At 36.1% G+C, this 15486-nt stretch overlaps 1 long non-coding RNA gene and 1 other non-coding gene across 2 annotated transcripts; both read right to left on the bottom strand.

Annotated features, from left to right (window-relative positions):
* Positions 1 to 308: 308 nt before the first annotated feature.
* LOC111018887 (uncharacterized) lies at positions 309 to 3967 on the bottom strand. Its single transcript, XR_015789233.1, has 4 exons — positions 3643 to 3967; positions 1975 to 2153; positions 1034 to 1127; positions 309 to 482 (listed from the first exon to the last, which is right to left on the bottom strand). It is a non-coding gene; the product is annotated as an uncharacterized LOC111018887 (long non-coding RNA).
* Positions 3968 to 14641: 10674 nt separating this feature from the next.
* Positions 14642 to 14748, bottom strand: LOC148212860 (small nucleolar RNA R71). Its single transcript, XR_015789552.1, has one exon. It is a non-coding gene; the product is annotated as a small nucleolar RNA R71 (small nucleolar RNA).
* Between the last annotated feature and the right edge of the window lie 738 nt (positions 14749 to 15486).

The following is a 15486-nucleotide window of genomic DNA, read 5'->3' as shown; positions in this document are numbered from 1 at the left end:
TTGAAAATGGGAGGAGAGGTCACGTGACATCCTTTCGTGACGGTGTTTAAACGTCACGAAAATTGTATTTCGTGACGGTGTTTACACGTCACGAAAAGTGAATTTCGCGACGTTTGATAATCGTCCTAAAAAATATTTTGGTGACAGTTTAAAAACGTCACTAATGATTTCATTTTGTGACGATAAAAAGAGGGTCACTGGATACGCATTTAATTTTGATTGTAGATGTCGCGGAATATAAATATCATATTGTTAAATTGTCGTTCGAACACACAAATATATTAATTTACCATAACAAAGTTGAAATATATTAAACATGAAGAAGGAAGTTAATATATTAATTTAGAATGTATTAGTATTCTCAAACACAAATTACATAATTACAGAATTAAATATGTTCTTTACACACCAACCCCAACAACGATGCTCAGCCACCAATTAGTTGCATTTCTAATTGTCGACATCTTTGGGTTAAGAAAGACCTAATGAAAAAACAATACCCAAGTTAGATAAATGATTAAACAAAAACCAACCTACTCATCAACATTCATAGTCTTCCTTATCAACTTACTCGATAATATAATAAAACAACCAACATAACGACCAAACAGAAGAAGCGCGATTCAAATAAACGACATGCCTACACTTTTTCTACATCCTTAAATTACATAGCGCAAAATATCAGTACAATCATCCGATAAGGAAAGTATCAATATGATATGATAACCAACAAAATGATCAAACAAAGTTTTAACATAACTGAAGAGGCTACAATAACAAAAATAACCGAACACTTATTCTATATCCTTCAGCAGCATAGCACAAAATGAACTTAAATAATATAACACAAACTAGCTAATATAGTAGAGGGATTGTAAACGTACATTCCTCGTCTATAATCAATATTCAGTATTTCTTGTAAACGTACTCAATAATATAGCTATAGTCCCAGCATATAACAAGTTCGATTCATAAGTATTTAATATTCAAATGCTATAGTATGAATGATGACGAAAAGCTTAAAATAGCTTACCTTTGTTATGATGGAACTTTGAATGAAATGGCCACAATATGCTTCAGCTCACCCGAACGCAGTTCGACAAGCATTTCTAGTGCGAAGATTGCTCCTGTCATATAAACCAATAATAAGCAACTTAGGAAAATGAGCTTTCTAAAAAACTTGACATAAACAATAACATCCAAACAAAGTTTTAAATAATACAGTACCACATATGCATTGATCTACGAAGCCGACCAAAAATTTCTTGTCTGACAAAATAGATACGTCAAAGTAGTGTGTCTGACGAAGTAGTTCTACCAGAAAATTTAAATATTCAGATTACTCTAAGTACTACACCTTCAAATGAATAAACAATGATATAGTTAATAACTCACACCAAAGTTTTTCTCTTCGTCATGAAAGTATAAGGTGGCCAACATTCCAAAAAATAAGCGAGACAAAAGTGTTGCTACCAATGCATCAACCATGAACTCGAACAATGTGCAAGCAAAAAAGAATATTATATGCAACATGAGTTCATGGTCGGCCAAAAAAAGTAAATACACATCTTATGAAAAAGTAAGGTAGGACCCAACAAACTCGGCCCACTCCATTCTCAACACGTTTATGTCGTCTTTTGTGTATTCTTTCGGTTCAAGTTTCATCTGCAACATCGAAAGATTTTGATTTCTAGCAGAAGCAGATCCCAACTAAAACCCACTAACAAACTTAGCATAGCCAACAAGGTTATATACATCGTTCTTACAAACTCATGATACAGTCTCCCCACAACAACCATGCAATAGTTCTTTCTCAAATCCACTGACAAACTTAGCATAGCCAACAAGTTTCTACATCATTAAAAAATTTTACCACATCTCCCAACACAACAAAATACTTTCATAAATGTATCAACAGAAACTAAATATCAAACCCTATATGGTTAATTAAGGAAAGATAGAAAGGGATAGTACCCAAAGATTGACGAAGAGCGCGGTGTTCAGCCCTGATGTTTTCTACCAGTGGCAATTATAGGAAGCTCAGCAACTTCACGACCAAAGATTCTAAGAAAACCAGCCGATACAACTAGACGACGAGTCCAAAGCTGGAAAACTTTAAGGTCCAAAACTCTCTAGTTCAGAAAAACACCAAGCTGCAAAACAACCGACATCAAGTTAAGTTATATAGAAAAGTAAAGGGAAAAAACGCAAAGTAGGTGCCTCCAATATGAATAAAGCTTTCACTAAATTCAAATCTTGTGCTAGAAAACACATTGCTTTCAAATTTATGAGCTTTGCTTCCCTGAAAATGAACAAAGCTTTCACTAAATTTACAAATTACCATATTCCCATGTTACTCGAATAGAATTTATATTTGCTCCTTGTACTAAGTTAACTGTGTCTCTCCAAACCTTTAATGTTGGCGTTAGCCATTTTTCGATCTATAATTGAATAAGTAGAAAAAGATGATAGAAAGTATGGGGAAAAATGCAAGTTTTTAGACTTTATTAGCAATTTAATTTGAGCTAATGAGCTCAATAACAGATGACAGTGAGCAAGAATTTCCTTCTGTAAATGGTTCATTCACAATGAGAAATATATTTACTTGCAAGTTGCAACTATCAACATCTGCAGTGATCTATAAGACATTATACCATAGTAAAGATGCTTGCTTTTTGATACTCATAGTAACTTGAGCACCCTCTAAGGTCTTGATAACATCAATTATTTCCCTTCAATCTCTCTTAAAGTTCTATTCCCTTCATTTACGTTGTAGTTTGAGTGCTCTGCCTAGGGTCTGGTTATTGCTAAAGACGTTAAAAGTGAAAACTATTGATCAAATACCACCTATCTTGGATCTCTGTAGGTCTTGTTCCTACATCTATTTGGTCAGTGTTGCTCCAACTTGTATTGAAGTCTACTCCCATTTTTTTTAATTGAATAAAAGAATCCTAATATTTTAATCCTGCTATTAAATTTCTTTTGCTTTGAAAATTAAATCGTTTATTTACATGCTTGGTTTGTCAAATGAATTCATGTTTCATTTAGTCTGTTATATTAACATGCATTAGATTGAATGAGATGTATTGTCTATAGATGTAATACTGTACCTACTAGAAGAATCTTTTTGTTTCTGGCTTTCAACTAAATTCTTACATGCTGACCTAACAATTGGTTTAGGGACACGAGTTGACTCAGCGGGTCCTGTATAGGTTATTTGGAGAGGCAGAAGAGGAACACGATTTCTTTTCATCTACAACTGAAAAGCAAAGTCTGAATTAGCAATGAAAAGATCAGGTGGGACTTCGGAAGTAGGCACTCAAATTATATACCGAAATTTTGGAAAGATACGGCTTTTGATGTGTAACCGCACTCAAATTATATATGAAATATCTCCATCGCCCATCACATATCATAACCCAATCAGACGGTGCAAAACCACCCATACCATTCCCAGCTTAGTTATTCCCTTCACCATCTCCTCTCCTACAGTAATATTATGCTGCCCTCTCTTTCCCAATCCAACGCTACTATATAACTTCAGTTGACTTCCTAAACCCACACAAATTTATATTTCTTATGGGATTGACTTCCCAATCCAACAACAGAGAGGCAGAGAAAGAAAGGGGTTTGGAATTGTACCTGAGAAGGAGAAGAGGAAGTTGTTTCAATGGCAGTGACTGGATTGGCTTGTTCTTCTTCTTTCTTCGGAGGCTGGGGGTCTTCGGTGGCCGAAGAGGACTATGCGGCGCTGGCGGCGGCGAAGACGGCAGCTGTAAGTGAGAGTGGGGAAACCGGTGAGATTCATGTCGATGATGAAGAACGTGAAGTCGAATAGAGAGGACGGCAAAACAAAGAGGCGCAATGGGGAGTCGTTTAGAAATTAGGGATTTCGTCTGAAAGGGTAAAGGGAGATTTAGGGATTTAGTGTCAATGAGAAGTTTTTAGGAAACCTTTGCCCGTCAGAGAATACAAAATAATTTTTAAAAGATTTTGTACTTAATTTTATTTTTTTCCCTCTTCTCTATGTTTTGAAATTTAAATTCTAAAAAAAAAATTTCTTGTTTTTTTCAAAATTTCCTTTTTCAAGATTCATTAAATCTTTTCGATGGAAGGAAAAAAATATATGAAAATATTGGGTATTAAATATATAGGTAAAATTAGAAAGTAAAAAAGAAAAATCGCAATTATTTAGCCCTCAATATTTAAATAATATTCTGAGAGCAAAATTTCGAATAAATTTTAGGCTTCTAGACTTTTATGTTTTCTTAACTTGCATTCCAACAAATTAGTTTAAAATAGTTAAATTCTTTATTTTTTTCCTCCAGTTTTGTAATTTATAAATTTCAACAAAAATTTTGCATTTTTATTTTTCTTAAGATTTGCTATATCAAATTGCAATCCATTGTATTGAAAATGTAAGCATTATTTAAATCTTTTTGGATTGATGAAAAAAAATCCATGGAAAACTGACTTTAACACGAAAAGCAACTTTAGTGACGTTTTATCAGATGTCACTAAAATACAGTTTTTCAACTTATAGTGACATATAAACAACGTCACGTAAAGTCATACCTTTTTACGAATAAGACTGGAATCTTCTTATCGTATCGTGATGATTATAAAACGTCACGGAATATTATTTTTCGTGACGTTTTATACAAGTCATGAAAAAGCCACCAATCCGAAGAAACTCCGTCTTTTCCCACCAAAAACGCGAAAACACGACAATAACGCGTCTCAAGGTTTTTTCGTGACGTATTTAGACAATCGTGAACGGTATTTTACTGTTCAGTACCGTCACGAAATCCAAAATTTCTAGTAGCGCCAACAAACGGCTATGAAGTGGTTCGAGCCGTTCACCTTAATTAGAGGGGCTGTGGTGCAAGCATAGTAAATTTCGCTGAAGCCTCTATTCAGAGAGAAGAGCACGAAGGCAATTACACGCTACTCAAACCAGTAGGTGGTAACCCATGACGTTCACAGCCTCAGCTAAATACAACTCACACACTTGAAACATTTCCGATGTGGTACTCAGTTCTCAAATGTATTATTTAACTTTGTTTTCACACCAATTACTGTCGGCTTTTCCCTCCATCGGCATTCAGCAGCTCCACCTTAATTTCAAATTACTACCAATTTCATTTCATCATTATCCCTTTGCTTCTTCCAATTTCATTTATCTGCAAGCTACCAATTTCATTATTCAACAATACCATTTGTGATCTGAAAAAATAATCACGCTCAAATTCAATATAATATTAATATTTATATTATTTTATCATTCAACAATACCATTTTCTCATATTATCTTGAAGAGAAGTGACCTTCAAAGAAAAAAGAATTTTATTTTTATTTTAAATGTCTCAGGTTTTATTGATCATTATTCGTAAGGTAAATAATGAACAACAATTATGAGTGGCTTAAAACCGTTAAAAAGATTTTAGTTATTTGAATTTGATTTGGTCTCCTAAAATAAATTCTTTCATGAATCTCAGCACCACTTCAACGTAAAAGACATATTGATCTCTTCGAAATAATTAATCTCGGCACCTCTCATCTTCAATGTTTGAGCAAAGTTTACAACAACTCAATGTAACTAACTAAAACATGTTTTAGTCTTTTTATTCTTTCAGGGAAAAAAAACAAAAACAAAAAAAGATGAAATAATTACGAACGTAGTTTCATTTTTCTTGATTCAGAAAATAGAAATCAAAATTCAAGGACAAAAAATGTGAGGCAAGAAACAAGAAACGTCAGAAACAAGAAAACGAAATATGACTAAACAACTCCCTCTCATATTTCCCCAATCTTCATAAAAACTAAATACTATTTTGTATCTGCCTCTTAAATTCCAGTCCTCAGTATTAATAAAGTTTAACATTGCTCATAAAAATGGTCCGAAAATAAACTTGAAATGAATCCTCAGTTTCTATTGACAGTATTATTTCAAAAACAATATTATTTGAAATAATTTGTAAAATTAAACTCGTAAATTATTATTATTATTTTGCAAAGGAATTAAACTTGTAAATTATTGTTGGTTAATTTTGGACAAGCCTCAGTAGACCAATTCTTTGGCAGCTTGCATGACACCCACTGTTTGGCTATCCACCTACTGGCTCTCAGGTTTTCGAGGTTCCATGACCAAGACCTCCACGTGAAGTGCTCTGTGTTGATCGCCTAGGAATATTCTCCCAAGGCAAGTCACCCGTCGCCTATTACACCAATTTCCTCCTCTCTCCCATTTCATTTTTCTGTTTAACGAGTTGAATTGTGTTGTTTTTGTTTTCTCGTTCTGATGTATATAAATTGTGCCTGATCTTACGTGGTTTGTTTACTTTTGTTTTTCTTATTCGTGCTCCTGCAACATTTCTAGAGATATAGTCGAGCTACATGGCTCACCTACCATTGATCTACTAAGGTCATCTACTACCAAACTCCTAAGCTCACCCATGGTCGAGCTCCAAAATTCATATGGTTGAGTTCCTAAGCTCATCTACCATCAAACTCCTAAGTTCATCCATATGAAAGGATGTATAATGGACCCTCAAAATATCTCAAAACAAAAATGGAAAACAATTTCTAAATTGTTTTGTAGTGGGCAGGCAAGTTGAGGGAACCCAAGGGAATGGCAGTGGAACTTCTCGACGCCTGTGGTGGGCAAAGGGATAAGTACTACAAAAGGGATGAAATAAATCAAAAGTCACAGCAGCACAATGGGGGCAGTACTGATCAATCGGTCAAGAAGGAGCATTTCCCGAGCAGGTTTCAAGTCGAAGTGGAGAACTTGGGATTACTCAAACGCCCTGGCCGTTAGAGACAGCCCCCACACAAGTGCGACCTGAATCGGTACCTTTGCTTCCACAAGAATCATAGCCACAACACCATGGATTGCAACAACTTAAAGCAACAAGTCCAATCCCTTAGGTAAAGACAGGAGCGAACCAAGGAAAAAAGATTGACCAGAGAGACCAGCACTCATCCCGCCAAAAGATATATAGAAGTCTCATAAGAAGGAAGTGATAACTAATAATGTTAGTTGTAATTCTATTGTATTTTAGTTATCAAATTAGTTATTGTTGTTAAAAGTCTTGTGTTCACTTGCCTAAATAAAAGCTTTGTATACTCTAATTATTAACGTGAAGCATACTCTTTTATAGGGGTGTACATGGGTAGGGTTGGGTTGAAGTGGTTTTTTGAACCAACCCGGGTTTAGTGACTCGATAAAATCGAGTGTATAGGGCAACCCAACCCAACCCAACCCAAAGGTTGGATCAGGTTGGTCCCGGGTTGCTTCTTTTTTTTTTTCCTGTTTTTCGGAGTTACGAATCATTTTTAAAATTTACAATCTAATTTCCAGATGAACTACTAGACAAATCCTTACACACAAGAAGGCAGAAAAAAATCCCCAAATTGAAAATTTTCTAATGAAAGAGAAATACGAAAATGATCCAAGAATGAGACGTGTTGGGCAAGATCTGAAACAAAATAAATGTAAGTTTGGGTTCGATTACTTCTTTTTTTAACTATATTGCAAAAAAAAAAATCACTCAAGAATGGGAGGTGTTGGGCAAGAATGGGAGGGACGGTGGTCGATAGCATGCGACGACGATGTAAGAACATCGACGATAGTAAATCGGACAACCGCGATGGGAAACGAACGGGAATGGCAAACGGCGGAAATAAATCGTAAGCGTGAGAGATAGTGAGATCGAGATTGAGAGACAAGATTGGGAGAGGCTGAGAGGGGTGAAATGAGATCGAGATTTGAGAAGAGAAAGAGAGACTAGAGACTGATTGAGAACCTGGAGATGGAGGCCGTGAGATCGAGATTGAGAAGTGGAGTTGAAGAGGCGGCAGACTGCAGTGAGAGAAAGTATAAAAAACCCTAAATAGAAGACCTAACACACACCGAGAATCGAACCAAACTGGTCGGTTCTTAAAATTTTTAACCCAACCCAAACCGAAAATTTATCTAACCCAATCCAACCTTTACGGTTCGGGTTGGGTTACTCGGGTTCTTCAGGTTATCGGGTTTTTTGAACACCCCTACTCTATTATTCTAAATAGAGTTTATTACATGGTATGAGACAGTTTTGACTCACGTCTTTGATCCTCCACGTGTTTGCTCTACTTATCCTTCTTCAACTAGTGCTTCAATCTGTGCTTCTTCAATGGCGGATTCTCTTTCCTCAAATGATTTTGCTTCACCAATTTTTCTACTCTCAAATATGTGCAATCTCGTATCCATCCATCTTGATTCTTCAAATTTTGTACTATGGAAGTTTCAATTGACTTCCATTCTCAAAGCTCACAATCTATTTCGTTTTATCGACAGATATATAGTGAAGCCCTATGCAATTTTGGCATCTTCTTCGCCAACAGTTGGATCTGCAGTCGCCCAATCTAATCCAGCCTATGAAGATTGGATCACCATGTATCATGCTTTCATGACCTTGATTAATGCTACTCTATCACCAACCGCTCTTTCTTATGTTGTTGGCTGTGAATCCTCGAAGAAAATTTGGGACATACTCGTCAAACATTATTCTTCGAATTCAAGGACGAATATTGTAATGCTTAAAACTTATCTGGAATCAATTGCTAAGAAGCCTACTGAATCAATCCATCAGTATATTAAATGTAAAGAATTCAAGGACAAGTTGGCTAACATCTCTGTCACAATTGATGATGAAGATCTGGTTATCTACACATTAAATGGTTTGCCTGCTGAGTACAACACCTTTCGGACTTCTATGCACACTTGCGCTTCTCCGATTCAGTTTGAAGAACTTCATGTTCTTTTTGTTGCGAGGAATTTGTCATTGATAAACAAGCTAGTAGCGATGAATCCTTCTCTTCACCTACTTCACTTCTTGCCTCACAAAATTATTCTTTGGAAACAAAATGTAAACCCTAATTTGGGACACGACAAAGGCTTTTCTGGCAGGAACAAATCGCACAATCGCAATAAGCCAGCTAATTTCAATCCTTCCAATCGAGGTCGAGGGTTTCTTGCAAATCAGTCACCATTTTCTCCTACTGCTGCTACAAACACAAATTCTGATGCTTCTCATCAGTGAATTATTTGCTAGATTTGTCATCGCATAGGACATACGGCCCTCGATCGTTTTAATAGGATGAATTATAGCTATCAAGGGCGGCATCCTCCATCCCAATTGGCAACAATGGTTTAGGTCATCCAAATGATATTACTCTAAATTCTATACTTCGGTCTTTAAATTTGTCTCCTTGTAAGTCTAAATCTTGTCTCTATGAGCACTGCTTGTATGGCAAAATGCATAGACTATCGTTTCCTATGTCTAATACTATTTCTTTGTATCCTCTTGAACTCATTCATGCTGATGTATGGGGTCCTGGCCCTAAAATCTCTATAAATGGTTTCAGATATTATGTTTCCTTTTTTGACAACTATTCCAAATATACTTAGCTGTACCCTTTAAATCTGAAATCTAGTGTTGCCTTCGTGTTTAAAGCCTATAAACCACTTTTTGAGAATCTTTTAGAACATAAAATAAAAATACTGCGCACTCATGGTGGTGGTGAATTCATTAATCACAATCTTGGCTCATACCTTCAACACTATGACATATTTCACCAAAAGTCCTCTGCCTACACACCTTAACAAAATGGTGTTATAGAGGGAAAACATAGGCACATTGTTGAACTTGCTTTAACCCTTATGTCTCGAGCTTCTTTGCCTATTAATTTTTGGCCTTTTGCCTTCGCTACCGCATTTTTCATTATAAATCGACTACCTTCACCAAACCTTGACAACAAATCTACTTTTGAGCTTCTCTTTCATAAACCACCAGATTATTCTTTTTTAAAAACATTTGGTTGTGCCTGTTACCCACTTCTTAATCCCTATAATCCCCATAAACTTGAACCAAAATCTTCCCGATGTGTTTTCTTGGTTACCCCGTTGATTATAAAGGATAATTGAGTTACAATCTAAGCAACAAACATCTATACACCTTGCATCATGTTTTTCTTTATGAACAATTATTTCCTTATGTTACTTCTTCTCCTTTTGTCACTTCTTCTAATTCCCCTCAATCCCCTGATTAATCTCTTTTGTTCCCTTCTGGTTCTTCATTGCCACAAACTGTTGGGAGTTATGGGGTTGATAATTCTTCTCTGCATTTGACATCTCCAAGTACTTCATTTGCTTCTTCATTGGCTAATGTTCATGAGCATGCTTTCTACCTCTCATGTGTTACCTAATATGACTATATCTTCGGGTATGGATACTCAAATGTCTCAAAATAATAAGCAGCCTTCTGATCTGAATGTCCCATCTGATATAGTAAATGCAACTGGTATATCATCTGTTTCTGGTTTGAATGAGGCCACTACTACTGATATACAACTTACTACCTATATCTACTAATATGTCCTCTGTTTATTTCACATCCGGCTGCTCTTATATCCAATTCCCATCTGATGCAAACAAGAAGTAAGTCTGGGATTTTAAACAAGAAGTTATACACAGCTACTGTTACTTCTTCTGAGGAGGAACCTTCTTCTTTTACAAAGGCTGCTAAACTTCCTGTTTGGCGACAAGCTATGAGTGATGAATTTGCAGCCTTACTCAAATAAAACACATGGTGTTCGACTCCATTACCCCGTGGAAAAAATGTTATTGGATGTAAATGGGTATATCGTATCAAGAGGTATCCTGATGGGACAATAGATCGGTGCAAGACTCGTCTTGTTGCTAAAGGGTATCATCAAGAAGAAGTGGTGGATTTTGATGAGACTTTTAGTCTAGTAGTTAAGAAGCCTACTGTCGGAATTATTTTCTCTCTTGCAGTCCAATTTGGTTGCCAACTTCGTCAATTGGACGTTAAAAATGCCTTCTTCCATGGTGAACTTCAAGAAGAAGTCCATATGCATCAACCACAATGGTTTGCTGATCCTCTTAACCCTTCTTATGTCTGCAAGTTGATTAAATCTTTATATGGGTTTAAACAGGCACCGCATTCCTGGTTTGACTGTTTTACCTCTCATATTTTAACTCTTGGGTTTCTGGCTTCATTTGCTGATTCATCCATGTTTGTCCGACATTTGGATGGTTCTATTACATATTTACTGTTATATTTCGATGATATTATAGTCACAGGGACTAGCCATAAGTATATTGATATTCTTGTATCTCAACTCAAGCATCGAATTGAAATGACTGATTTGGAGCGCATTTGAAATATTTTCTTGGTATTGAAGTCTCTGCTACGAATTCTGGTCTGTTTGTGAATCAGGCAAAATACCTTAAAGATGTCTTTACTCGATAAGGGATGTTGTCTGCTAAGTCTTGCTCCACACCCTTTAGTTTAGTAAATTTTTCTGCTGCTGGACAGCCTTGCTCCATTGATTATGCTCGAAATTATAGAGGATTGGTTGGCTCTCTTCACCGTCTCACTTTTACAAGGCCAGACATTGCCTTTGTTGCTGGCAAATTATCTTAGTTCATGCATGCCCGTCTTGATTCACATTTAGTTGTTGCTAAAAGGATCCGTCAGTATCTAAATGGTAGGCTCATCTTGGCATTCATTTTGGCAGAAATGCTTTTATCTCGCTTGATCTTCATGCCTTTTTTCATTCTGATTGGGTTGGAGACTCTGCTGATAGGCATTCTATGTCTGGATTTGTAATTTTCTTGGGTCCAAATCTGTTTTGTTAGGGATCCAAGAAGCAATCTACCATTTCTCAAAGCTCAACTGAGGAAGAATATCACTCTCTAGCTTCTACTGCAGCTGAGTTGTTTTGGATTATACAAATTCTCAAGGATCTCCACATTTTCAGCACTACACCTCCTATGTTATGGTGTGATAATATATCGGCTATTCAGTTAGCTCGAAATCTGGTTTTTCATGGTCGTACTAAACAGGTGGAGATAGATTTCATTTTGTCCATGAGCGGGATGTTCGTGATGATATTGCCTCAAAATACATATCCACAACTCAATAGCTTGCAGATTTGTTTACCAAACAGCATACCAGTTATCGGTTGTTGTTCTTCAGATCCAAACTTCTGCTTCAGCCAGCATCAGTTTGGAGAGGGATGATAACTAATAATCTTAGTTGTAATTATGTTGTATTTTAGCTATCAGATTAGTTATTATTGTTAAAAGTCTTGTGTTCAGTTGTCTAAATAAAGGCTTTGTATACTCTAATTATTAATGTGAAGCATAATATATTATTCTAAATTACAGTTCATTACAGGAAGACCCTCCGAAAGAGATTCACATCATCTTTGGCGACTTTATGGGAGGAGTGTCAAGTGAGAAAAGGAAGGCCACTTTGCGAGAGGCCAAGTACTCCCCAGTCACGGAGGCATACTTGATTCGGACAACCAAACAATTACTTCCCATATCCTTTTCGAGAGGATGACGCGTGCAACCACCAACAACCTAACAATGATGTCCTGGTCATAACAACCACAATAGTTATACCCATGGTTCATCCAGTTCGGGTTGACAAAGGCATATCTATCATATTCTCTCACTTATCATTTTTAACGTGCTGAGGAGCACGACACGTTTGTGGGCTTTGCTAGTGAGAAGGTCACCTTAGAAGGAAGCATTAAACTATTACTGGTACTCGAGGATGAGCCAAAACGAGCCATTATGGCTGAATTTCTTCTAGCTTACTGCCCATTTGTGTACAACACCTTCCTCAAATGTCTTACTATCCACGTACTTGGAGCCGTCTTGTCCATCTATAATGAGATGATGGAATCCTTGATGTGCAATGGACATGGTTTGTTAAGGACGAGCAATGTTTCTTCCGAGAGTGCCACACGTTGCTTTAAAGGAGTTCACATGAACTCTGTAGCCCGCCAATATAGAATTATTTTAGGAATGCTAGAGCCTTGCGAAAGTGGCTATGCCTAAGTCCCTTTTATGTTGTAGTATCTCAAGGATGCGTAGTAACTTTCCTGTGCTCAAAATTTAACCACGTTCGTACAAATCTTAGGTGCAGTACTAAACTTGGAGCCAAATATAAAAAGGAAAAGATACCTCAGCTGACAGGGGAGGAGGAAAAGGAAGGAATAATACGAAATGAGCTGAAACCCACAACATTCTGCACCCATTTCGAGGATGAAGTTGACGAGTAGGAGCTGGAATCTTCGCTATTATTGTGCTGGATGTTTTGTGCTGCTGTCGAAGCCTTTCCAACAAATGGGATATTTCTCTCTCTTACTCATTGTTTACTTCCTTTTCTTCATTAATTAAACCCCATTTCCGGAGGGAGTCTCTTGATGTAGCTTTCGAATAGTGATGTTTTAGCATATCGTACTACTGATTTAATAGTTTCTTGAATGTTTCCTTCTTACTGAATGTGTTTGGCTATTATTTTTAGTTTGCTAGCTCTTTTGTGACTTTAGAAAGTCTATTTGATGTGTGATGAACTCTATTTGTGATAGACTCCTCTTAAAAAGGATGGTGAGTACTTAGAAATAAGGCTTACCCTATCCGCCTATAAACTGTTCTTCAAGTGTGTTTGTTTTATAGCAGGAGTTGAGAACCAAGTTGGTATGGGCAGTCGGCGTTGCGATTTTGCGAGATCATTATCTGGGAGTGAGTGAAAGCACATGTAGTGATTCCCCCTAATTTCTCTCTATTTCTTAACGATTTCTATGTTAAGTATGTTGTCTGTCATTTTCGTGTGCTCCAGCACCTGGCGATATAACATTTCCTTCTTTGAAGCCTATTTGTTATTTCAACCAATTTTAATGTGCAAAAATTTATATCGCATTAATTATTTTTAACTTTAAAGTCTTTCGATATTCTAATTCTCTACCTTGAAGTTCAATCTTAGTCTTTGTAGATTCGACCTTATTTTATACTACAATTGAGCATTATAATGTATATTTGAACTTATTTTCACATCAGTTATGGACACGCAACAAGTTTTTGGCACCATTGTCAGGGACTAAACTACTTTACTTTGAGTTTAGTAATTTAGGATACAAAGCTTAAAGAGCTTTTTTAACTCTTTTTTCGGTGGTTTGTGTAGTGAATGAACGATTTCCCTACATTGGAGTTTGAGTTTGACCTAGAGATAGAAAAAAAAAACTCTTAGAAGGAGAAAGGACGAGCAAACAGTCCAGGGTAGAGAAAGATTACAAATGGCCAACCCATATAATCCAAAAGATCAGAGAGTTAAGCACGTACTAAAGGATGCAGCTAGGAGACCTGTTCTAGTACATCCTCTAAATGTTGTTTTATTAGCCGATGATATGGAGCAGCAAATAAGAGAGTATGCAACCCCAACATTCTATGACTTCAACCTAGTAATTGCAGACGCCTATATTGAAGACGATATATTTAAGCTGAAACCAATGTTATTTCATATGCTCCAAATCGTAGGCTCATTTCATGGACTTTCATCTGAAGATCCACATCGCCATCTACAATATTTTATGCAAGTGGCTAGTTCGTTCAAATTGGAAGGCGAGACTAAAGAAGCTATGAGCTCAAAATTGTTGCCATACTCCTCGAGGGATGGAGCAGGAGCATGGTTTGACCTGTTACAGCAAAATCTATGATCACCTTATGGATGAATTAGCTGAGAGGTTCTTGATGCAATACTTCCCTCCATCCAGAAATGCAAACCTTAAGAACAATATTAATGATTTTCAGCAACTCCGTTGAGAAGCATTGAGTGAACCATACGAAAGGTTTAAGGATTTGCTGCAGAAATGTCCACATCATGGTATCTCTCAAGGTATTCTGATAGAAACTTATTATAATAGATCGAATGAAGCAACACAGCTAGTAAATAGTTGATTTTTCTAATTTCAAACAAAAATTTCATAAACATGAAATTCATGGTAAATAGTTGATTTTTCTAGCACAATTTACGGCCGCTAGCGAGTTGATCGAAAACACTTGTAGGATTGTTTTATTATTTTATTATTTTTATAAAGGAGTAATTAAATGTTAAAATTGGTCAAAGCGAGTATAACTCAACGCTAATTGGCACATATCTCCAACCATGAGGTTGTGAGTTTGAACCCGCACTCCCACATCTTGTACTAAAAAAAATTGAAATATTAAAACTGTATGGAAAAAAAATGGTGCGAAATTCGTTTGTGTCCCTTAACCAATAGGATTTTAAATAATATTATTTTATAAACATTAGTTATTTCAATTTTATTCTATTGGTCCTAGACTGAGATTAGTTCAGCGTGGTAATTAACACATATCTCTCATCAAGAGATCATGAGTTTGAATCTCCAACTTTGACTTGTTGTACTAAAACTTTTTTTTATTGGTGCCAAAAATTCATATCCAAAGGTCGTTTGATAACCATTCCTTTTTTTTTGCTTTTTAGTTTTTAAAAAACAGGGTTATTAATTCAATTTTATCTTTTTTTATTTTACAAAAACCATTTTGAAATTTTATGTAAATTTAAAAAAAAAAAACATAGTTTTGAAAAACATATTTCTGTTTTT

The sequence above is a fragment of the Momordica charantia genome (genome assembly GCF_013281855.1).
Source record: "Momordica charantia cultivar OHB3-1 chromosome 2 unlocalized genomic scaffold, Mcharantia_2.0 BLBB01000002.1, whole genome shotgun sequence".
NCBI lineage: Eukaryota > Viridiplantae > Streptophyta > Magnoliopsida > Cucurbitales > Cucurbitaceae > Momordica > Momordica charantia.
This window is presented reverse-complemented; position numbering and strand designations above follow the sequence as displayed.